Source organism: Musca autumnalis, unplaced genomic scaffold, assembly GCF_047663935.1.
Source record: "Musca autumnalis isolate F117 unplaced genomic scaffold, ASM4766393v1 scaffold_2, whole genome shotgun sequence".
NCBI lineage: Eukaryota > Metazoa > Arthropoda > Insecta > Diptera > Muscidae > Musca > Musca autumnalis.
The window spans coordinates 106939090-106962924 of NW_027411755.1; the positions used below are offsets into that span (position 1 = coordinate 106939090).

Here is a 23835-nt window from a genome sequence, read left to right on the forward strand (position 1 = left end):
AAATGTTTCGGGTCGCTGGTAATTCATTGAAAAAAGAGAAGATGTTTCAATCATTTGCTTTTGAAAACAAAAAAGCACATGTTTATTAGGGCTTTATTCTTTTCAAGTTTAACAAAATACCACACATATTAACAAATATTGTACCGCCTCTATAAGCGATGTTTTATTGTGCGGCATGTCGTTCGAAACTGGAGGAGGTTACATGTCAATGATATGAAGCCGTCTTTATGGGAAATAGTTTTTTTCTGATGAATACATTTGTTCTTTAAAAAATAGATATCCCTAATATACATCGAACATAGAAATAAATACATAAAATGTCGAATGGAATTTGACACTAACACTACAACCCAGTTCAGTCAGCTGGGTATTGCTGCTACCTTTTCTTGTTCTACCATGGCTACGACTAATGGTCTACTACGAATAATAGTTGAATCCGACTTTCGAAAGTCGATTAAGAATAATCGATTATACGGTTTTCGCACCTTCAATAGTCGACTACGGTTTTTAGAGATTTTATGGCTAATAACCGATTAACCGAAATCGGTTTTACGTATACCTAGAAGAAATCATAAATTGGAATCACTCGGTGTCCGAATATTCGAGTTCTTGGGCAAAAATAAATCAATGCCGTATGCCACGTAATAACTTGCTAGGAGGAAAAATAGATTGTTTGGTTTCTGCTTGTCTGACTCACTTGGATACCTAATTTACATGTCTTACTCATTGGGCTACTTTTTTTGGCTACTACTATCTTTTTGGCTTATATTCTCTTGAATTGTTTTGGAAGGCCTTGGAGACTGTTGCTCTGTGGTAAGGGCAGCTGTATCTCGTGTAGTAGCCTGTTGGGAGCAGAGACAGATTGTTTGGTTTCTGTTTAGACTGCAGTTTTTCTAACTCACTTGGATGCCTAATTTACACATCTTACTCTTTGGGTTACTTGGGGCCAACCAGAGGAATATCTTGCCCAAGGCGGAGTGCGTTTTTGGGCAGATATTCTCTTGAATTATATAACGAGTGGTTCTGTCTAAGGCTGAGGTAAGCTCAGTCGTCTACAGGGCCAACTCAAGGACTCACAAACCTTAAGTGATAACACGAGTTTTATAAGTTCAATTCTTTATTTAACTCTTGGGTGTTAATGTAATGAATAGTACGTTAGTCGAATTTCAGATCTGGTTGGATATTTAAATGTAATTCAGATAGATATATGATTATTTATATGTATATGTAATTGGACAAATCTGGTGGAAGATCGGACCCTCGGTTCCTCTGCTGTGGATACGGGTACGCTGGGGAGTCACACTGGGCCGTTGACTAGTCTGGTTCTGGTTCAATACGAGCGTCTACCAATGAGATAATAGCTGGTTACGAGCGTTGGGCGGTGAGCGGGTAGCTGGCTACAAGCGTTGGCGGTTCGAAGCGGTGAGCTGAATGCGAGCGAGTAGCGGGCTACTAGCGTTGAACGGTGAGCGGGTAGCTGGCTACAAGCGTTGACGAGGCGAAGCGGTGAGCTGGGTGCGGGCGAGTAGCGTCTACTAGCGTTGAACGGTGGGTGGGTAGCTGGCTACAAGCGTTGACGGGGCGAAGCGATGAGCTGGGTGCGGGCGAGTAGCGGGCCACGAGCGTTGGACGGTGAGCGGGTAGCTCGCTACCAGCACGGTTGAGCTGGCAAAGAGCGGGGGAGCTGGCAGAGAGCGGTTGAGCTGGCAAAGAACGGTTGAGCTGGCAAAGAGCGGTTGAGCTGGCAAAGAGCGAGGGAGCTGGCAAAGACCAGGGGAGCTTGCAAAGGGCAGGGGATCTGGCAAAGGGCAGGGGAGCTGGCAAAGAGCAGGTAGCCGGCTACGATAAGGTCAAGTACACTCGTTACTTACAGGTTACTACGACTGCGGTCAAGCCACACATCACTTCACTTGTACTAACTCTGGTTCTCGACCAACTCAACGGGCGTATAGGTAGGTGGAACGTTTGTAACGGTCACGTTACAGCTCCCTCTCCACTTCGGTAAAAAAAGAATAGGGATGTCATACCTTTTTCTTTTTTATGTTTTGTTTTCATTTTTCCTTTCACATTTATTTTGCTATTTTCCAAACTTTTGTTTTTTTTTAATTCAGGTTAATTTTTTTAATTATTTTCGTTTGATTTTAACTTCTTTCTGTCCTTTTTGGATCTCTTTTTTTTGATTCTTATATATACGAGGGCGGTTCGGAAACTTCTTAGCCTATCAATGAAAGAGAATAGTTAGTTTTTCAAAAATATTTTTGTTTTTCAATATAATCTCCTGAAACTTCAATACACTTAGTCCAACGCTTTTCTAGCAATTCTATCGCTTGATTAAAATAGTTTTCCTCAAGGTCTTCAAAATAGTGGTTTACAACTGTACTTGCATCTTCATTTGAGGTAAAACGCTTGCCAGCAAGGATTTTTTTAGATTTGGGAACAAGTAAAAGTCACTGGGAGCTAAATCAGGAGAATAAGGTGGGTGGTCAAGCAACTCGTACTTTAATTCGTTGATTTTAGCCATTGTTAAAACACTCTTGTGCGCTGGTGCGTTGTCTTGATGAACAATTATTTGTTTTTGTTGTAAGCCAGGACGTTTTTCTCGAATTTGTAAATTTAATTGATCCAAAAGGTTGCAATACTACTCTGAATTTATTGTTTTACCCTTTTGCAGATAGTCAATCAATAAAATAGCTTTGAAGTTCCAAAAAACCGTTGCCATAACCTTACCAGTCGATTGAATTGTTTTTGCCTTCTTTGGGGCACTCCCTCCAGCTTCACTCCATTGTTTGGATTGTTCTTTTATCTCTGGAGTATAGTGGTGGATCCATGTCTCATCAACAGTTATGAAACGACGCTTAAAATCTATTTTATTTCGCTTAAAACGATCCAAACAAGCTTGAGAAATGTTCATTCTTATGTGTTTTTGATCGACTGTTAACAAATGTGGCACCCATCTTGCAGAAAGCTTTTTCATCTGTAGTTCTTCATGCAAAATTAAATGGACTCGATCATTTGAGATGCCCATGATATTAGCAATTTCACGCACTTTTATTCGTCGATCATTTAATACCATATCACGCACTTTGGCTACAATTTCTGTTGTTGTTGCTGTTTTTGGACGTCCACTACGTGGTTCATCTTCAATGCTTGTACGACCACGTTTAAATTCAGCAACCCAATTTTTTACTGTTGCATATGAAGGAGCACTTTCACCTAACACATTCACCATATCATTATGAATATATTGTCCCGATAAAACTTTTTTATGTAAATATATAATTGTCAGCATTTCTAATTTTTCCATTGTAAAAAAATTGCGGATGCGTCTTTTTTGAACCCCTGTATCTACATGAAGGAGTTGCCAGATCGAAACAAAATTTAACATGTGTTCATAACAGAGATGGAAGTTTCCAAAACACTTAACTTTTTTCTGTTTATACCGCGCTTTTTGTGCTAGGCTAAAAAGTTTCCGAACTGCCCTCGTATATATATATATATATATACATATTTTTTTTTTATATATATATATATATATATATATATATATATATATATATATATATATGGTAACATGGGGCGCCTTCGCCACTGGGGCGGCTGCGCCATCGCCGATTTTCTCGCAAACTAAAAATGATAGAAAAAATGCGTTAAAGGAAAAATTGCGAGTTTAATGTAGGTCTACCATCTCCCAAAAGTTGGCAGTTGTGTCATAGGTATGATAGCGGACGCACGCGGTTTTGTGTTTTCAGGGTGTTGGGAAAAATAATTATGGTAGGTATGTTATGTGATACCTGCTTTACTTTTAGTGATATCAAAAACATATTTTATGCCGTTAAAAGACAACTACTGAAGATTATAAATCAAAATAATTCCCATTAAAAAATCAATTACAACTGTCAATATAGTAATATTATGAAATATGTAAGGGGAGGGGCGCCTGCGCCATGATAGGGGTGAGGTGGATTAATGTTAGAAATTTGTAATGTTTAACTTAAATTCTTTATGCCATAGATATACCACATTATAATGTGAAATTAAAATCAATTATTATCCTAAACGCATCTTGTTTTAGTAATATTATGATTTTTGTACCTAAATTCAAGGTACCTACTTCAATTAAGTACTGACTCTGGCTCTTTTTGTGAATTTTAAAATTGTTTTTGATTATTCAATAGAAAACTCGTTTCTTTTTCGCATAATGTTGATATTTAAGGAAGAAGTATGGTATTTGCAGGTTTAGAGCCCGTTGTCCCATATCGATGGCGAAGCTGCTCCATGGGTGGGTAGGCTATGCCACTATTTAGACATTTTGTAAATTCTCAAAAATAATATTTCAAAAACAATATTATAACCATTAATATATCAGAACATATAGTCAACATATGCTAATATTTTTACCAAAAATAAAATTTGAAACATTTTGAACAAAAACGTGGCGAAGGCGCCCCATATTACCATATATATATATTTTTATATATTTTTTTTAAATATATAATATTGTCATTATTATTATTATTTTTTTTTTTCATTCATTTTTTAACATCTTATTTTTTCTTCTAATTTTCTTCATTTTATTTTTATTCTTTGTTTTCTTTGTTCCTTTTTGTATTATGCTTTTTCTTATAATTTTTTTCGAGACATGTTTCGGAAGTCGGTTTGTGTGCTACGGATGGGTACTGATCGAATGTCGGCATCTTGTGTGCAGATTAGCTGGTCCTGCATCCCGACTCCGGGGTTAACACCTACCGATGAAAATTCTCCTGGATGTGACAATGAGTTTTGAGGGATCGGTTGAACACCGGTCGTATGAGCCTGCTGCTGGGGCGAAGGTGAGGCTGGCTGGGACTTCCATCTATCTGTTAATCGGATTTTTCGTTCAACTTCGGTTGAGATTCTAGTGCAGGTACATATCGTCTTTGTAATTGGGGAGCTGTAGGCACCTGTCGCGGTGAAGTCGGGTTTCGCTTTATTTTCTCCATTTCGGTATCAATAGGCTTAAAAGTAACAGTTGGTGGTATTTGGCAAGACTCATCCGATATGGGGTTATACATAAAATCGTTATGGGGCTCAGGGTTGGATAGCGGTATCGCTTCACCATCGATACTTAAGCGACAGTCCCTTGCGGCTAGGAAATCCAAACCTAATATGAGGGGAACAGCTAAGGTCGGCATGACGGTTACCGTTAAATTCATGGGCTTGCCTTGGTAGTCCACCCTCACCTTCAGGCCGGATTCGCAATATGAGACCCGTTGGTCGGCCATCTGTATTCTCATTGTGGTTGTTCCGGGAAGAACTCCTTTAGACTGAAGCCTCCTCCTCATAGCTTCGTCGATATAGCTCAAGGAAGCGCCTGTGTCGACGAGGGCATGGACGTTGACTCCTTCGACGGTTACAGGAAGAAAATATCGCATGGTTGGTCCAGATGCCGCTGGGATTGTCCCCCTAGTACGCTTAGTCTTGCAGTTGCAGTCCCGGGAAAAGACGTTATCCCGCCCACAATTGGAGCAGAATAATAATGGGGCTTGCTGACATTGCCAACGGGTATGACCCGGGCGATTACAACGCCAGCAATGGCTCTTCCTGGAATACGGAACGTCGGTGGCATACAACATGTGGGAGGTATGTGGTTTCTCCAGGCGGGCTTCGTCCCGCTTTAATAACTCATCTGTTAGATCTATCAGTTCGTCAAGTGTTTTGAAGTCATGACGTCTAACGTAATGGCGGTATTCAGGTCGGAGGACATCGTTGATCCGATCCAGATGATTCATGTTCCGGAGTTCAGGGTGTCGCCGGGAAGTCGTTAGCATTGTCAGGATATAATCTTTGGCTCTCTCTCGGTGGTGTTGTTTGCGATTGTAAAAGTTCTGCTCTATCAGCCTTAGGTACCGTTTGGGGAGAAAAATTTTTTCCGCCTCTGCCCGGAAATCTTCCCACGTTTTGATTTCGGCACGTTTGACCCGGTACCACTTCAGTGCGTTGCCTTCCAGTATGGTGAGCAGAGACGGGAGGAGACGGTCCGGATTGATGGAGTGACATTCCGCCAATTCCTCGAGACGCTCCAGGAAGTCGGTCAGGTCCTGTTCCCCCGTATACTTTAGTGACCACCTGTGGACGAGCTTCATAATGTCGATGTCGGTGGGCATGGCTGGCTTAGGTTGGTTCTGCACTGGAACTTCAATCGTGGTTTCGTTATAGAACTCGGAGGTCGATGCCTTTACTTCCTTCTCTAGTTCCAGGAGCAGATTCTCGGCAGATGCTCGAGTTCGTTTGTCTCTGATATGTTTACTGTACTTCGGTACTTATTCCGGCAGTTTTGCACCTTTCTATTTACTTGTCCTTCCGGAGAAGATATATCCAACTAAGAGACTCAGGTGTTAGGTAGTCCTCTGTTTCCAACTTTCCACTACTACTATTCATGGACCTCGACGAATCTTCGCTGGCGGTGGTTGAATTTTTTCCGCAATTCATGTCTTCGTCGGTCCCTGCTCGGGCGCCATATATAACGAGTGGTTTCGTCTAAGGCTGAGGTAAGCTCAGTCGTCACCAGGGTCAACTCAAGGACCCACAAACCATAAGTGATAACACGAGTTTTATAAGTTCAATTCTTTATTTAACTCTTGGGTGTTAATGTAATGAATAGTACGTTAGTGGAATTTCAGATCTGGTTGGATATTTAAATGTAATTCAGATAGCTATATGATTATTTATATGTATATGTAATTGGACAAATCTGGTGGAAGATCGGACCCTCGGTTCCTTTGCTTTGGATACGGGTACGCTGGGGAGTCACACTGGGCCGTTGACTAGTCTGGTTCTGGTTTAATACGAGCGTCCCCCAATGAGATAATAGCTGGTTACGAGCGCTGAATGTCGAGCGAGTAGCTGGCTACGAGCGTTGAGCGCTGCTAAGCTATGAGCTGGATGCGAGCAACGAGATGGCTACGAGCGAGTAGCTAGATATAAGCGTTGAGCGGGGAATTGGTCACGGGCGGGCTACGAGCGTTGACTGGTGAGCGAGTAGCTGACCGCAAGCGTTGACGATGGATTAGTGACGGGCGAGCAGCGGGTTACGAGCGTTGACTGGTGAGCGAGTAGCTGGCTAAAAGCGTTGACAGGACGAAGCGGTGAGCTGGTTGCGAGTGAGCGGTTGAGCTGGCAAAGTGCGGGGGAGCTGGTAAAGAGCAGGGGAGCTGGCAAAGAGCGGTTGAGCTTGCAAAGAGCGGTTGAGCTGGAAAAGAGCGTGGGAGCTGGCAAAAAGCAGGGGAGCTGGCAAACAGCAGGGGAGCTGGCAAAGAGCAGTTAGCCGGCTACGATAAGGTCAAGTACACTCTTTACTTACAGGTTACTACGACTGCGGTCAAGCCACACATCACTTCACTTGTACTAACTCTGGTTTTCGACCAATTCAATGGCGAAATTCTGAACATCTTATATATATGCGTTTGCAAAGTGAATGCGAAGCACATGTGGCGCGAGTTGTCAAAAAATGCACCAGAATCAATGTTAACATGGTGGTTGCAGTATGAATGGTGATGCGAAATTAAAATGCGTTGTCAACAAGAGTGATGTGTGGTGTGCCTTTGATGCCAAACGTATGCTAGGGTGCGTAGTGTTGACGAATAGGCAACTGCTTTATGTTTGTTGTTGGTTGGCACCAGTGTGGTGTCTTGTGTGTAGTTTTGTGAGTTTTGTCCGGGTACCGAGGGTAAATCGTGTATTAGGATGGGTAGTGTTAATGAATATTTTTCAGCGAATTGGGGAAATAATTGATAGGGGAATGTATGTAAAATGAAATAAAAGCAGTATTGGTTTTATTTTATTAATTATTATTGATAATAAGGGTTTGCGGTAATAAAAATTAAACGGGCGTATAGGTAGGTGGAACGTTTGTAACGGTCACGTTACAATTGGTTTGGAAGACCTTGGAGACTGTTGCTCTGTGGTAAGGGCAGCTGTATCTCGTGTAGTAGCCTGTTGGGAGCAGATACCGATTGTTTGGTTTCTGTTTGGACTGCAGTTTTTCTGACTCGCTTGAGTACCTAAGTTACATATCTTACTCTTTGGGTTACATGATGCCAACCTGAGGAATATCTTGCTCACGGTGGAGTGTACCCTTTTGGCTGATATTCTCTTGAATTGGGTTAGAAGGCCTTGGAGACTGTTGTTCTGTGGTGAGGGCAGTCGTATCTCGCTTGGTAGCCTGTTGGGAGCAGAGACAGGTTGTTTGGGTTCTGTTTGGACTGCAGTTTTTCTGACTCATTTGGGATACCTGGTTTACATATTTTACGCTGTGTGTGCATTTGATCGTGGAGTATGTCAAACCTAGAGGATTTCTTGTCCAAAACTAGGGAAGTTGTTTCCTTCAAAGAAGGTTTAACTGATGCTGCTGGCTCAGGATATAATGAATCTGGAATCAATGCTGAAAAGGCAGAGATTCAATCATTATGAGCCGAGTGGAAGGATGCGTATGAATGTTGCACTACAGATCCGGAATATAGCAAGCAGAACAAGGAGGTCATTAAGACGAATAAAAAGCTGGCTCACGACAACTGTATCCGTTGCATGAACATGCTCGGAGATTTGAAGGAGAGAGTTAAAGTAGTACCGAGCGTCTCTGCTCAGAAATCTTCTTGCTCTGTATCTGTCCCTCTGCGCGATACGGAAGTATTTCATGGCCAAGTTTTCGCGATTTGTTCGCCGCCATATATAGTCAATAAGAAGCTTAGCCCGGTGGAGAAACGTTGTCACTTGTTTCCGAAGACGAGTGGCGTGGCGCGAGAAATAAACCGCCATATTGGGAGAATCTAAAACGGCAGTATGAAAATAGGAGGATTTTAATAAATTCGCAGCTTAGATCTTTGTTTAATCTGCCTCACTGTGGTCAAGAATCTTCAAGCGGCGTTAAGAAGCTTCAGCGAGACGTCACTACCTGCATTTCAGTACTGGAGTTATACAAAGTAGATGTTAAATCGTGGGACCCGATATTTGTTTACCAGTGTTCAACCAAAATGACGAAGCTCACCTTGTATCTGTGGGAGCAATCATTGACAAATAAGGCCGAAATGCGTAGTTGGGAGGAGTTAAACAAGTTCCTTACGGAGAGATGTCAGGTGATGAAGAGCGTTGCCGACATATCCGGTTCCAGTGGAACGCAATATAATCAAAGCCCTCGTCCAAAATATAGTCAGCATGACAAATCGAAGCAGTTTCGTGTTCATCATACGAAAGTTGTTGACGATAGGTGCGGTTTGTGCAGGGGAACGCACACGTTGAAGTCCTGCCCAAAATTTCTTAGTATGGGGTAGAAAATAGATGCATTAATTGCTTGGTCCTTGGTCATAGAGCGGTGGACTGTAAACCGCAAACTTGTGCGAAATGTTCCTCGAAACACAATATTCTGATCCATAAGCAAAAGACCCCACAAGAGAGAAGTGGTTATTGGAACGAATCTTGCGCATTTCCTCGGCCGTCATCTTCAAATGTGAAATACCCCCTGAAAGCCCGTCAACTACCGCGAGTGCTCGTGCATTTCATATAACTGTTGCGAACAGGAAGATGCTTGCCACAGCTTGGGTGAACGCTGTGCAAATGGAATGCCACGTGACTTGATAGACCCTTGCTCGGACTACACCTTTATTTCTTCGAAGATCCAAAGGATGTTGAAGTTGCCGACTTGTGCTGCCTCTGCGGACATTTCGGGTCTGGGAGGACAACATTTGACGAAAAGCTCGAGAATAGCATCTGTCACAATTAGTTCGGTCGTTGGACCTGGAGGCCTTTGTGGTGCCGGAGATAACGGACGTTATTCCCACGCAACCCTTGGAGGAAACTTGTATAGAGCAACTTCCGGATTTGAATTTTGCGGATCCGGAGTTTTACCAAAGTGAGCCTGTGGATATGTTGCTGGGTGGTAACGTCTACCCTATGGATAGATTTTTGACTGGCCTTGCGAAAAATGTGGGAATCCAAGGGTGCTAAGCGTGTCTCACTGTACTAGGGTCTCAGTGCAAGATCAACTCGCCAGATTTTGGGAGGTTGAGGAGGTGCTCAGCATACCTACTGTCTCATTGGACGATCAAAGATGTCAGGAGATCTTTTGTGCTACGACGGTTCGAGGAACTGACGGGAGATATTCGGTGGACTTGCCATTTAAGTCCAATTTACCGTTTGCGTTTAATTCTAGATCGAACAGATATATTGCACATAGCCAGTTTTTGCACAACGAGACATCGTTAGTCAGAACGCCAAACCGTAAGTCTGACTACGATAGAGTGATTTTGGAATATTTATCCCTGGGGCATATGAGGAAAGTTAAAAGTTTGATTGACTATCAAGACTGTTTTTATCTTCCACATCACGGCGTATTTAAGCCAGAGAGTACCACAACAAAGTTGATAGTGGTCTTCAATGCTTCGAGTCGTTCAACCGATGGGAAAAGTTTAAATAATGCGCTTTATGTTGCCCCTGGCCTTCAAAGGGATATTGTGTCGTTGGTGTTGAATTGGCGTATGTATTTAATGCGGGTGTCATACTGTCTCGGAGTGTTTAAGGTCCAGGGAGGAGCTAAGAGGGATTATCAGTTCTGCCGGCTTTGAATTAAGGGGTAGTTTACACTATATGTAAATGTCATATGACACGAAATAAAAACATTCCATATCTACCAACGCAGGCAATGTGGAGACGTAAATTTATTACATTTTTGCTGGTGTGGACGCACAAAGTAAATGCCGTAAGGAAAATCCCCAATATTGCAAATATTAGCGACTATATAATGATGGAAAATTTCATGTCATATGACATTTACATATAGTGTAAACTACCCCTAAGGAAGTGGGCGCCCAAATCTAGAGAAGTTTTAAACGGACTTTCTCTTGGGCATTTATTGCATGAGAAGTTTCTGGAATTCGGAGATAAAAGTTCGTGGAAGACGTTGGGAATTCGGTGGAACGCCGCAATAGATAACTTCTACTTTGTGATGTGTGTATTATTCTATCAATTATTTGTTGCTGCTTGGAGGTTCTACATGAAACATTTTTTATTCGAATATCAAATAGTATGCTATTATAAAACAAATATGTTACAGTGACCGTAAGCACAGGATACATCTGCATATTACAAAATATGCTATGATATGGTGCTGCCTAAATCTAAACAGTAGCATGAAATAATAATGGCTGGCGTTTCTAAAAATATTTTAAAAACAAACATACTAAAAAGTTTGATGTATTGCTGCCCAAATCTAAAAAAATTTAGCATGGAGGCAACTAAAAGTTTGCAAAAAAAATACAAAATTTGAATTTAAACGCTGTTTTATTTTATAGGCGACATACATAAATTACATAACTTTTGTAGCAGTGTATTTGTTCATTGTTATATATTTATTTGTAGTTGTTATTTTATTGTTACCCATGTTAATACATTTATATATACCTCAATTATTATTCTTTTGCATTTCCAGTATTATTGAAGCTTCGTTCCAGAACTAAAAAGATTTTACACATTTAACACATTTTCCCCAAGATGCGTTCCCGAACACCAAAAAAGTTGCAAAATGTTCACTTGTCTTTGAACAAAAATGGCGCTGTATAGTTTCCTCTTTAGAATCTGATTAACAGCTGTAGTTTTAAGGATTGTTTTTTTATGGTGAAGGATAGATTAAGTAAACAAAATCTAGGATTAAGTACCGTTATGTTTAGTATATAAGGACGATGATTTTGAAAATAAAGTCAGAAGTTGCACAGAGCCTAAACCGGCTTTAACACTTCTAAATAAAAGTAAAACTAGCTCTTTCATTTGAGCTTGAAGGAAACTGCACTGGCAAATAGTTGCGCCTGCAAAACAACAACTACCACTTTAGTGCCAAGTGGCGTTTGTAAGCGCCGGCAACCCACATAGGCAGGTCCAAAAATTGCACACCAGAATTTGTATGCTTCCCCAACAACAACAACAGGTTGCGGGTCAACCCCACATGGCGATCCTGCCAAACACGGCCACGACGTCCATCAATAGTTCAAATCAGCAATATTTACTACAAGGCCTGGGACGTTTAACAGTCGAAGAACATTTCAGGCGCCAGCAAAAAAGAAAGGAAGATCAATTGACACCAATTCCCCCAACACAAAGACCCAGACATCACAGATGAGGCCGAATTGTACGCCTGCGCCGAAAAATAGCAGCGCTCAGAGAAACCGTCAATGCTGAGCATCCTGGCAAAAAGCCTCAGAAATTTGGCTACAAATGTTAAATCAAAAATGAATAAATAAAACACACAAGAAAAAACATGTATAAATTTGCTTTTAATGTTTTGTATTAAGAAAGAAAAACACGTAAATTTCTTTATTTAAAGAAGAGAAGAAGAACACTTCAATTGAAAATACAAAAACATCATAAGCAAGAATATAAAAACAAAGCAAAACACTAAATTACACAAATGCAATAAATTATATTGATGATACATTATTTAATCACTTTAAATTTAAAGAAATTAATTTGGAAAATTTTTAAATCGCAATGAAAACACTTTTTTCAGTCAAAAATTAATTATTTCACAAAAAATAAACACAATAATAATCACAACATGATGTTGATAGAAACTAAAGAGAAGTAAATAATAGTGTTAACTATTTCCCGATTAATTGATTAACAGGTACTTAGTACCCGCTCCACTGTATATGCAACCTTGCATGGTTTAATAAGAAAGGTTAGCCAAAGCTTCCTGTCAATTTAAATTTTTTCTTTCGACTATTCCTAAAACGTCAAAACAATATACACAATCTTTGTATGTGTGTGTGCTGTTTGAATAATATGCCAAAAAAATTTTAAAAACAATCTAATTCAATGGTTTTTAAATTCGTGTTTATAATATTAGTATGGAAGAAATTTGTCAGCCTATCATTGAAATAAACATTTTATCATATCCGAAACTCGATTATGTTGAGAAACCTTGGCCCTTCATTCATATTTCGTGTTTTTTATAAAATGCTCAAAATTGGTATTGTAAACGAACCCACTTGTTGCTTTTGTGTTTATCAATTTTGATGTTTTAGGAATTCAGGAAAAACAAGGGTTTTATAGATTTTTTTTTATTTAAATCTACCACTTACCATGCAACCTTTTGTTTCTTAATTAGGCACTGTATTTGAATAAATATTAAGGGTCCTTTAGACTATACGATATATAGTTTGGATTTATAGTTTGGATTTAACGAACAGATTTAAAGCGTTCCGGTTACCTTAAAGTTAAAAGTGATGATTGAATTTCAAGGAGGAGCTTCTTGGCATTAACTTTCAATGTAAAAATGATATTTGTAATTCCTCCCATTGGTGTGTTTTGTGTTTTCAAATCCATTAGATAGTAAAAAAACACATACAATAATGGCCCTAAATTTGATTATGGCAAGATTAAATGAAGTAAAGAATTAAATGGGGATAGAAGAATGTATTAATAAGTTAAAGAAATTAATTTAAAGAAAAGCAACACAAAAGATTTTTACAAAAAGGTATATTGATGAAAAATTTGAAAGATTAAAAGTACTAGTAAATACCGTGACTAATTATGAATGCGAAAACGATTATGATTCCAATTAAAAGCAGATTTCAATGAACTGAAGATGGAAATTTCGGTTTTATTAAAAGGATTAAATATTAAAGAAGAAAAAGTTCAGAATAATTTGGTAGAAACGGCGCAATTTGACATGTTAATGGTGAGCATGAATTTGAATGATTTGCATTACTAAATGATTTAATCCAAGAATGAGATAGAGAGTTGTTCGTTAAGTATGTCTACAATTTCAAACTTTCGGCCCAAGTAAGGAGGATTCTAGGTCGTTCGGATAAGCCAACGACATTTTCACATTTGAAAAAAGCATTGAAAAGCGCATATTCAAATCCAAGAACGCTACAACAGTTACTAACTGCATTAGGGACAACTACACAAGGAAATTCTTCATTGACTACATTTAGATAGAAAATTTTATGAGCTTTGCGGCGAGTTAAACAGGTTTGAAATATCGAATCTATAGAATCCATTTCAGGAGCCTAAGAATGCGATATATTAAGTTAGTGAGAGCATGGCTCTGAACGTTTTTATGAAAGGAGTTAACTCAGAATATCAGCCTAATTTAATGACGAATATGCCAACAAGTTTGAATGAGGCGACCCAGAGATGTATCACAGCTGAGAAGAGTTTAGGCCTGGATTCAAAAAGCAAATTTTCTGTAAGTATGAGAGACATACCGAAAAAGGAGGCTAGAAATTTGGGGAACGGTAACGGTTATAGGCGTAATAGTAACAACTACAATAATTCGAACAGAAACAATTACAACACGATACAATAATACTACTCGATACAATAATAATGGCGGTAACAAGAGAAATTGTGGTAATCCAGAAAAATGAAAAAACTCGGATCATGGTTACAACAGTAATCGTAACAACTTCCAAAGAAATAATAGCCGTAACAATAGTATGAATAAAATATATAACAACCGCAGACACGGCAATTGTGGAAAGGACAACTTTAATGATCAACGTTACAAGAATTACGAAGGCAGAAATTATAAGGTATACTCTGACGGCCGGATGAGGGAAGAATTCATCCAGGAGGCCCAAAATTATTGAGGATTTTTAATGTAGCTTTGATGAGAAAAGCTTTTATCTTACTGGATTGCAAGGATAAGCGTATAACATATTTGATAGATACCGGAGCTAATATTTCCATTTGCAAACGCATATTTCATACGTAAACAACAATACTGCGCAATTAACTTGAAGAAGCAATTATCAATACCAGCAAGATCAGAAGCTATTCTACCGCTTGATATGAGAATGGAAGAGGATAGCATAATACTCAACAAGGAGATATCTGAAGGTGTTTTTCTAGCCAATTGTCTCGGCCCATGTCAAGATATTGGACACAACCGATGAGGACATAAATATACGAGAACTCGAATGCAAGTTGCACTCTTTAAAAGATTACCCATGTACTACTCTAAAGCTACAAAGAAAACTGATTGTTTATGCGAGAAAGCAGTTACGGTGCAGTTGTGTTTGGCTTGCTGCTAGAACTCGTATAAACATTTTCACCCCTTCTCTGGTGATGGCGTAAAAATTATTTGTACGACATAGTGTTCTTGCTTCCTTTTTGAAATATTGAACTGCACACAAGAAGTGTGTTTTAATGAAAGTATATTTTGAGCAAAGAAAATATTGTAGCTTAAAACTTGAATTCCATCATATTTGTGTACTCGAATAAATATAAAACATATTCCTGGAGGAGAACTGGAAAAACCACGAGTGGAATCATGTGATATACGACTTTTGGGTAATATCGACAGGAGTTTGCATCGTAACTGCATCAGGAGCATTCTCACAAGTTCTGTCCCAAAAAGCAACATTCTGTTTGGCCTGTGGCTGCTGTGTAGATTGCTCAGGAATTCAGGTTGACCGGGGACTAAGGGGTCGTAGTTAGGGATACGCAGTAAAATGCAATAATCGGTTTTTTGATTATACGGTTTTCGTGAAAAACTTAAAATTCGATTTACGGTTAGTCGATTATTTGAGAGCGTACTAAAAGTCGAGTTTCGATTATTCGTTAACCGAGGAAAACAGATCATAATCGAATATAATCGACCATTTTCGTTGATGCATTACGCGGTTTTAGCACACCCAATAGTCAACTACGACTAATAGTCGTCCACTATTAATAGTCGACTACGAATAATAATAGACTACGACTAATGGTCTGCTACGAATAATAGTTGACTCCGACTTTCGAAAGTCGATTAAGAGTAATCGATTATACGGTTTTCGCACCTTCAATAGTCGACTACGGTTTTTAGAGATTTTACGGCTAATAACCGATTAATCGATTAACCGAAATCGGTTTTACGTATCCCTAGTCGTAGTGGTCATCCTTAGACGAGTTGGCCATCGACGTCAACATATGGTCCTTCTCGGCCGTAAGAGGAACAGCACTCTAAGGAAGAAATCTTAAATTGGAATCACTCGGTTTCCGAATATTCGAGTTCTTGGGCAAAAATAAAACAATGCCGTATGCCACGTAATAACTTGCTAGGAGCAAAAATAGATTGTTTGGTTTCTGTTTGGACTGCAGTTTGTCTGACTCACTTGGATACCTAATTTACATATCTTACTCATTGGGTTACTTGGGGCCAATCAGAGGAATATCTTGCTCAAGGCGGAGTGTATTTTTTTTGGCTGATATTCTCTTGAATTGGTTTGGAAGGCCTTGGAGACTGTTGCTCTGTGGTAAGGGCAGCTGTATCTCACGTAGTAGCCTGTTGGGAGCAGAGACAGATTGTTTGGTTTCTGTTTGGACTGCAGTTTTTCTGACTCACTTGGATACCTAATTTACATATCTTACTCTTTGGGTTACGTGGGGCCAACCAGAGGAATATCTTGCTCAAGGCGCAGTGTGTTTTTTTGGCAGATATTCTCTTGAATTGGTTTGGAAGGCCTTGGAGACTGTTGCTCTGTGGTAAGGGCAGCTGTATCTCGTGTAGTAGCCTGTTGGGAGCAGAGACAGATTGTTTGGCTTCTGTTTGGACTGCAGTTCTTCTGACTCGCTTGAATACCTATGTTACATATCTTACTCTTTGGGTTACTTGAAGCTAACCTGAGGAATATCGTGCTCACGGTGGATTGTACCCTTTTGGCTGATATTCTCTTGAATTGGGTTGGAAGGCCTTGGAGACTGTTGTTCTGTGGTGAGGGCAGCCGTATCTCGCTTGGTAGCATGTTGGGAGCAGAGACAGGTTGTTTGGGTTCTGTTTGGACTGCAGTTTTTCTGACTCATTTGGGGTACCTGGTTTACATATCTTACGCTGTGGAGGAAGCCACACAAAGAAGGTTTAACTGATGCTGATGGCTCAGGATATAATGAATCTAGAATCGATGCTGAAAAGGCAGATATTCAATCATTATGAGCCGAGTGGAAGGAGGCGTATAAATGTTGCACTACAGATCCGGAATGTAGCAAACACAACAAGGAGGTCATTAAGACGAATAAAAAGTAGGCTCACAACAGCTATATCCTTTGCATGAATATGCTCGGAGATTTGAAGGAGAGAGTTAAAGTAGTACCGAGCGCCTCTGCTCAGAAATCTTCTTGCTCTGCATCTGTTCCTCCGTGCGATACGGAAGTATTTCGTGGCCAAGTTTTCGCAATTTGTTCAACGCCATATATATAGTCAATAAGACGCTTAGCCCGGCAAGGCGCGAGAAATAAACCGCCATATTCCAATGACTGCCGAGGGATTTACAATTGCGTGGGAGAATCCAAAACGGCGGTATGAAAATAAGCGGATTTTAATAAATTCGCAGCTTAGAACTTTGTTTAATCTGCCTCACTGTGGTCAAGAGTCTTAAAGCGGCCTTAAGAAGCTTCAGCGAGACGTCACTAACTGCATTTCAGTACTGAAGTTATACAAAGTAGATGTTAAATCGTGGGACCCGATATTTGTTTACCAGTGCTCAATCAAAATGACGAAGCTCGCCTTGTCTCTGTGGGAGCAATCACTGACAAATAAGACCGAAACGCGTAGTTGGGAGGAGTAAACAAGTTCCTTACGGAGAGATATCAGGCGTTGGATAGCGTTTCCGACATATCCGGTTCCAGTGGAACCCAATATAATCAAAGCCCTCGTCCAAAATATAGTCAGCATGACAAATCGAAGCAGTTTAGTGTTCATCATACGAAAGTTGCTGACGATAGGTGCGGTTTGTGCCCAAAATTTCTTAGTATGAGGTAGACTTAATATACTCAAAAGGGAAAATAGATGCATTAATTGCTTGGTCATAGAGCGGTGGACTGTAAATCGCAAACTTGTGCGAAATGTTCCTCGAAACACAATATTTTGCTCCATAAGCAAAAGACCCCACAAGTGAGAAGTGGTAATTCGAACGAATCTTGCGATTTACGGTTAGTCGATTATTTGAGAGCGTACTAAAAGTCGAGTTTCGATTATTCGTTAACCGAGGAAAACAGATCATAATCGAATATAATCGACCATTTTCGTTGATGCATTACGCGGTTTTAGCACACCCAATAGTCAACTACGACTAATAGTCGTCCACTATTAATAGTCGACTACGAATAATAATATACTACGACTAATGGTCTACTACGAATAATAGTTGACTCCGACTTTCGAAAGTCGATTAAGAGTAATCGATTATACGGTTTTCGCACCTTCAATAGTCGACTACGGTTTTTAGAGATTTTACGGCTAATAACCGATTAATCGATTAACCGAAATCGGTTTTACGTATCCCTAGTCGTAGTGGTCATCCTTAGACGAGTTGGCCATCGACGTCAACATATGGTCCTTCTCGGCCGTAAGAGGAACAGCACTCTAAGGAAGAAATCATAAATTGGAATCACTCGGTTTCCGAATATTCGAGTTCTTGGGCAAAAATAAAACAATGCCGTATGCCACGTAATAACTTGCTAGGAGCAAAAATAGATTGTTTGGTTTCTGTTTGGACTGCAGTTTGTCTGACTCACTTGGATACCTAATTTACATATCTTACTCATTGGGTTACTTGGGGCCAATCAGAGGAATATCTTGCTCAAGGCGGAGTGTATTTTTTTTGGCTGATATTCTCTTGAATTGGTTTGGAAGGCCTTGGAGACTGTTGCTCTGTGGTAAGGGCAGCTGTATCTCACGTAGTAGCCTGTTGGGAGCAGAGACAGATTGTTTGGTTTCTGTTTGGACTGCAGTTTTTCTGACTCACTTGGATACCTAATTTACATATCTTACTCTTTGGGTTACGTGGGGCCAACCAGAGGAATATCTTGCTCAAGGCGCAGTGTGTTTTTTTGGCAGATATTCTCTTGAATTGGTTTGGAAGGCCTTGGAGACTGTTGCTCTGTGGTAAGGGCAGCTGTATCTCGTGTAGTAGCCTGTTGGGAGCAGAGACAGATTGTTTGGCTTCTGTTTGGACTGCAGTTCATCTGACTCGCTTGAATACCTATGTTACATATCTTACTCTTTGGGTTACTTGAAGCTAACCTGAGGAATATCGTGCTCACGGTGGATTGTACCCTTTTGGCTGATATTCTCTTGAATTGGGTTGGAAGGCCTTGGAGACTGTTGTTCTGTGGTGAGGGCAGCCGTATCTCGCTTGGTAGCATGTTGGGAGCAGAGACAGGTTGTTTGGGTTCTGTTTGGACTGCAGTTTTTCTGACTCATTTGGGGTACCTGGTTTACATATCTTACGCTGTGGAGGAAGCCACACAAAGAAGGTTTAACTGATGCTGATGGCTCAGGATATAATGAATCTAGAATCGATGCTGAAAAGGCAGATATTCAATCATTATGAGCCGAGTGGAAGGAGGCGTATAAATGTTGCACTACAGATCCGGAATGTAGCAAACACAACAAGGAGGTCATTAAGACGAATAAAAAGTAGGCTCACAACAGCTATATCCTTTGCATGAATATGCTCGGAGATTTGAAGGAGAGAGTTAAAGTAGTACCGAGCGCCTCTGCTCAGAAATCTTCTTGCTCTGCATCTGTTCCTCCGTGCGATACGGAAGTATTTCGTGGCCAAGTTTTCGCAATTTGTTCAACGCCATATATATAGTCAATAAGACGCTTAGCCCGGCGAGGCGCGAGAAATAAACCGCCATATTCCAATGACTGCCGAGGGATTTACAATTGCGTGGGAGAATCCAAAACGGCAGTATGCAAATAAGCAGATTTTAATAAATTCGCAGCTTAGAACTTTGTTTAATCTGCCTCACTGTGGTCAAGAGTCTTAAAGCGGCCTTAAGAAGCTTCAGCGAGACGTCACTAACTGCATTTCAGTACTGAAGTTATACAAAGTAGATGTTAAATCGTGGGACCCGATATTTGTTTACCAGTGCTCAATCAAAATGACGAAGCTCACCTTGTCTCTGTGGGAGCAATCACTGACAAATAAGACCGAAACGCGTAGTTGGGAGGAGTAAACAAGTTCCTTACGGAGAGATATCAGGCGTTGGATAGCGTTTCCGACATATCCGGTTCCAGTGGAACCCAATATAATCAAAGCCCTCGTCCAAAATATAGTCAGCATGACAAATCGAAGCAGTTTAGTGTTCATCATACGAAAGTTGCTGACGATAGGTGCGGTTTGTGCCCAAAATTTCTTAGTATGGGGTAGACTTAATATACTCAAAAGGGAAAATAGATGCATTAATTGCTTGGTCATAGAGCGGTGGACTGTAAATCGCAAACTTGTGCGAAATGTTCCTCGAAACACAATATTTTGCTCCATAAGCAAAAGACCCCACAAGTGAGAAGTGGTAATTCGAACGAATCTTGCGAATTTCCTCGGCCGTCATCTTCAAATTTGAAATACCACCTGAAGGCCAGTCAACTACCGCGAGTGCTCGTGCATTTCATATAACTGTTGCGAACAGGACGATGCTTGCCACAGCTTGGGTGAACGCTGTGAAAAACGAAGTGCCGGGTAGGATTCCTGACTTGATAGACCCGTGCTCGGACGACACCTTTATTTCTTCGAAGATCCAAAGGATGTTGAAGTTGCCGACTTGTGCTGCCTCTGCGGACATTGCGGGTCTGGGAGACAACATTTGACGAAATGCTCGAGAATAGCATCTGTCACAATTAGTTCGGTCAAAAACTCGTTCTTTGCGTTGGACCTGGAGGCCTTTGTGGTGCCGGAGATAACGGGCGTTATTCCCACGCAACCCTTGGAGGAAACTTGTATAGAGCAACTTCCGGATTTGAATTTTGCGGATCCGGAGTTTTACCAAAGTGAGCCTGTGGATATGTTGCTGGGTGGTAACGTCTAGCCTATAATATTACTCAGCGGTGTTAAGAAGAACATACTGGGCTCCTTCCTGGCACAAGAGACAGTTTTCGGATGGAATTTTGACTGGCCTTGCGAAAAATGTGGAGAATCCAAGGGTGCCAAGCGTGTCTCACTGTACTAGGGTCTCAGTGCAAGATCAACTCGCCAGATTTTGGGAGGTTGAGGAGGTGCTCAGGATACCTACTGTCTCATTGGACGATCAAAGATGTGAGGAGATATACGGTGGACTTGCCATTTAAGTCCAATTTACCGTTTGCGTTTAATTCTAGATCGAACAGACATATTGCACTTAGTCAGTTTTTGCACAACGAGACATCGTTAGTCAGAACGCCAAACCGTAAGTCTGACTACGATAGAGTGATTCTGGAATATTTGTCCCTGGGGCATATGAGGAAAGTTGAAGGTTTGATTGACTATCAAGACTGTTTTTATCTTCCACATCACGGCGTATTTAAGCCAGAGAGTATCACAAGAAAGCTGAGAGTGGTCTTCAATGCTTCGAGTCGTTCAACCGATGGGAAAAGTTTAAATTATGTGCTTTATGTAGCCCCTGTCCTTCAAAGGGATATTGTGTCGTTGGTGTTGAATTGGCGTATGTATTTAATGCGGATATCTCGAAGATGTACCGTCAGATTTGGATCAATCCGGAACACTCGAAATATCAACGCATGTTGCTTAGATCTAGTCGAGATGAAGATGTGACAGACTACGAGCTAAAGACGGTTACATTTGGCGTTAGTTCCGCTCCGTATTTGGCTCTTAGATAGCTTTTGAAACTAGCAGAAGATGAAAAATATCGCTTTCCCCTTGGCTCGAAAAAATTGGAAAATAATATGTACGTTGATGATGCGTTAGTCGGGTGTCATACTATCTCGGAGTGTTTAAGGTCCAGTAAGAAGCTAAGAGGGATCCTCAGTTCTGCCGGCTTTGAATTAAGGAAGTGGGCGTCCAAATCTAGGCAGATTTTAAACGGACTTTCTCGTGGGAATTTATTGCATGAGGAGTTTCTGGAATTCGGAGATAAAAGTTCGTCGAAGACGTTGGGAATTCGGTGGAACGCCGCAACAGATAACATCTACTTTGTGATGGAGAGACTAGAGGAAGGGCATCTTACTCGAAAAGGCAGGTTTTGTCGGTGATTGCGAAAATTTTTGACCCCTTAGGTTGGCTTGCCCCGATTGTTGTCACGGCGAAGATTTTAATGCAGCAGCTCTGGCTCGATGACATTGGTTGGGATGAGCCCTTGAAACCGCTTACCCTCATTATATATACATAATTGTTCCACAAACATCCCAGATGGGACACGGGAGACTTCTCTCATATCAATGAGTGCACCCCGATTCATATTAGCTCAATGATATGGGACCTACTGTTTATCGCCGAGTCCGAACGGCGTGTCTTAGACACCACTTTTAGAGAAGTTTTACATGGCTGAAATACTCAGGAAATTACGCCAACATTACTGAGGGGTATTATGCCACCGTTGAAAATTGTTTGATGTTGCTTGGCCGGGGAATGGAACCCACCACCTTCAGCGTTCATGGCGGGTGTGCATACCATTGCACCACGGTGGCGCTCATTAGTTGGAGAAATTTTATGACGAATTCTCGGGGAGTGGAAGAGATTAGGATCCCACGTTGGGTGAGTTACTCTCCGAATTGCAAAATTGAGGTACATGGTTTTTGCGACTCATCGGAGGCAGCGTATGCAGCAGCATTATACCTGAGGCTGGAGGTTCCATTTTCTCAAATTTGCTCGTCGCTAAGTCGAAGGTTTCCCCTTTAAGGAAGATGTCGGTACCTCGTTTGCAGTTGTGTTCTGCTCTGCTTCTATCGGACTTAGTTGATTCTGTTCTGCCTCGATTGAATATTCCAAAATCCCCGCTCTTCGCTTGGGCTAACTCAACAATAGTGTTGTCGTGGCTCAAGAAGCCGTCTTACTCTTGGACAACCTTTGTCGCGAATAGGGTTTCTATACTACAAGAGAAAGTGGGAGATGATTGGCACCATGTACCAACGGATGAGAACCCGGCGGATCTAGCAACCCGGGGGCGGACTCCTTTGGAATTGAAGGAGTGTGAACTGTGGTGGCATGGACCAAGATGGCTCAGGCTTCAGAACAACGTATGGCCCACATGTAGGGTGATTCTGGAAACCTCATTTGAAGCTAGCCCTATGAGGGCTCATGTTGCTAGATCGGTTGTGGAAGATGACATTTTGGAGAGGTTCTCCCGGCTGTCAACTGCTATTCACGTGGTAGCCTATATGTTTCGCTTTATTCGCAGGAAGGCGGCTTGCTTGGAGGGTGTCAGACTCTCAGCAGAGGAGGTCCAGTTTGCTCGATGTCGCTTGATGAGTCTGTCTCAAAAGATTCACTTCACCCCGGAATATGATTGTCTCACGAATGGACGGAGATTACACTCTAGCAGCCTGCTCTTGTCCCTCAACCCGATCATGGACAATGATAAGCTGATCCGAGCCAATGGACGTTTGAGTGAAACACTTGTCCTCTCGTACAGTGAAAGGCACCCGATCATATTGCCTTACCGGAGCAAATTTGCGGAGCTATACGTTGATTATGTCCCCAGGCTGACAAACCATGGGGGGATCCAGTTGACCCTTGTTACAACCCGATCGGAGTGCTGGATTATCAAGGGGAGAAACCTCAATTTTCAATTCAATTCAATTCATTCTTTATTTTTTTTAAAACGTTATAAAAATGTACACAAAAACATTTATGATTTCTTTAAAACAATAAAGAATTATACAGCATGGTTTGTTCAAACCGTCTGCTGGAATCATGAGTGTTTATTAATTTCTAATAACAATTTTGATTAGTAATTAAATTCTTCTATCAAAAATTTTCTATATGTTAGTGCTTCCTTTATAAACTTGTATAAATTGAGCCAGCAAAAAGCTTCACCACCATTGAATATATTTATAATTTCATTTGCCGACAGTGTGATTTGATTAAAGAATTTTGCGCGACCAAT

General features: G+C 40.9%; 1 protein-coding gene across 1 annotated transcript in view; it reads left to right on the top strand.

Annotated features, from left to right (window-relative positions):
* Ir31a (Ionotropic receptor 31a) overlaps positions 1-11738 on the top strand; it is a 128295-nt gene extending 116557 nt beyond the window's left edge. The window contains exon 5 of the mRNA XM_073968685.1: positions 11459-11738. The gene's annotated coding sequence lies outside the window, so the exon portion shown is untranslated. The remainder of the gene's footprint in view (positions 1-11458) is intronic.
* Positions 11739-23835: the final 12097 nt, after the last annotated feature.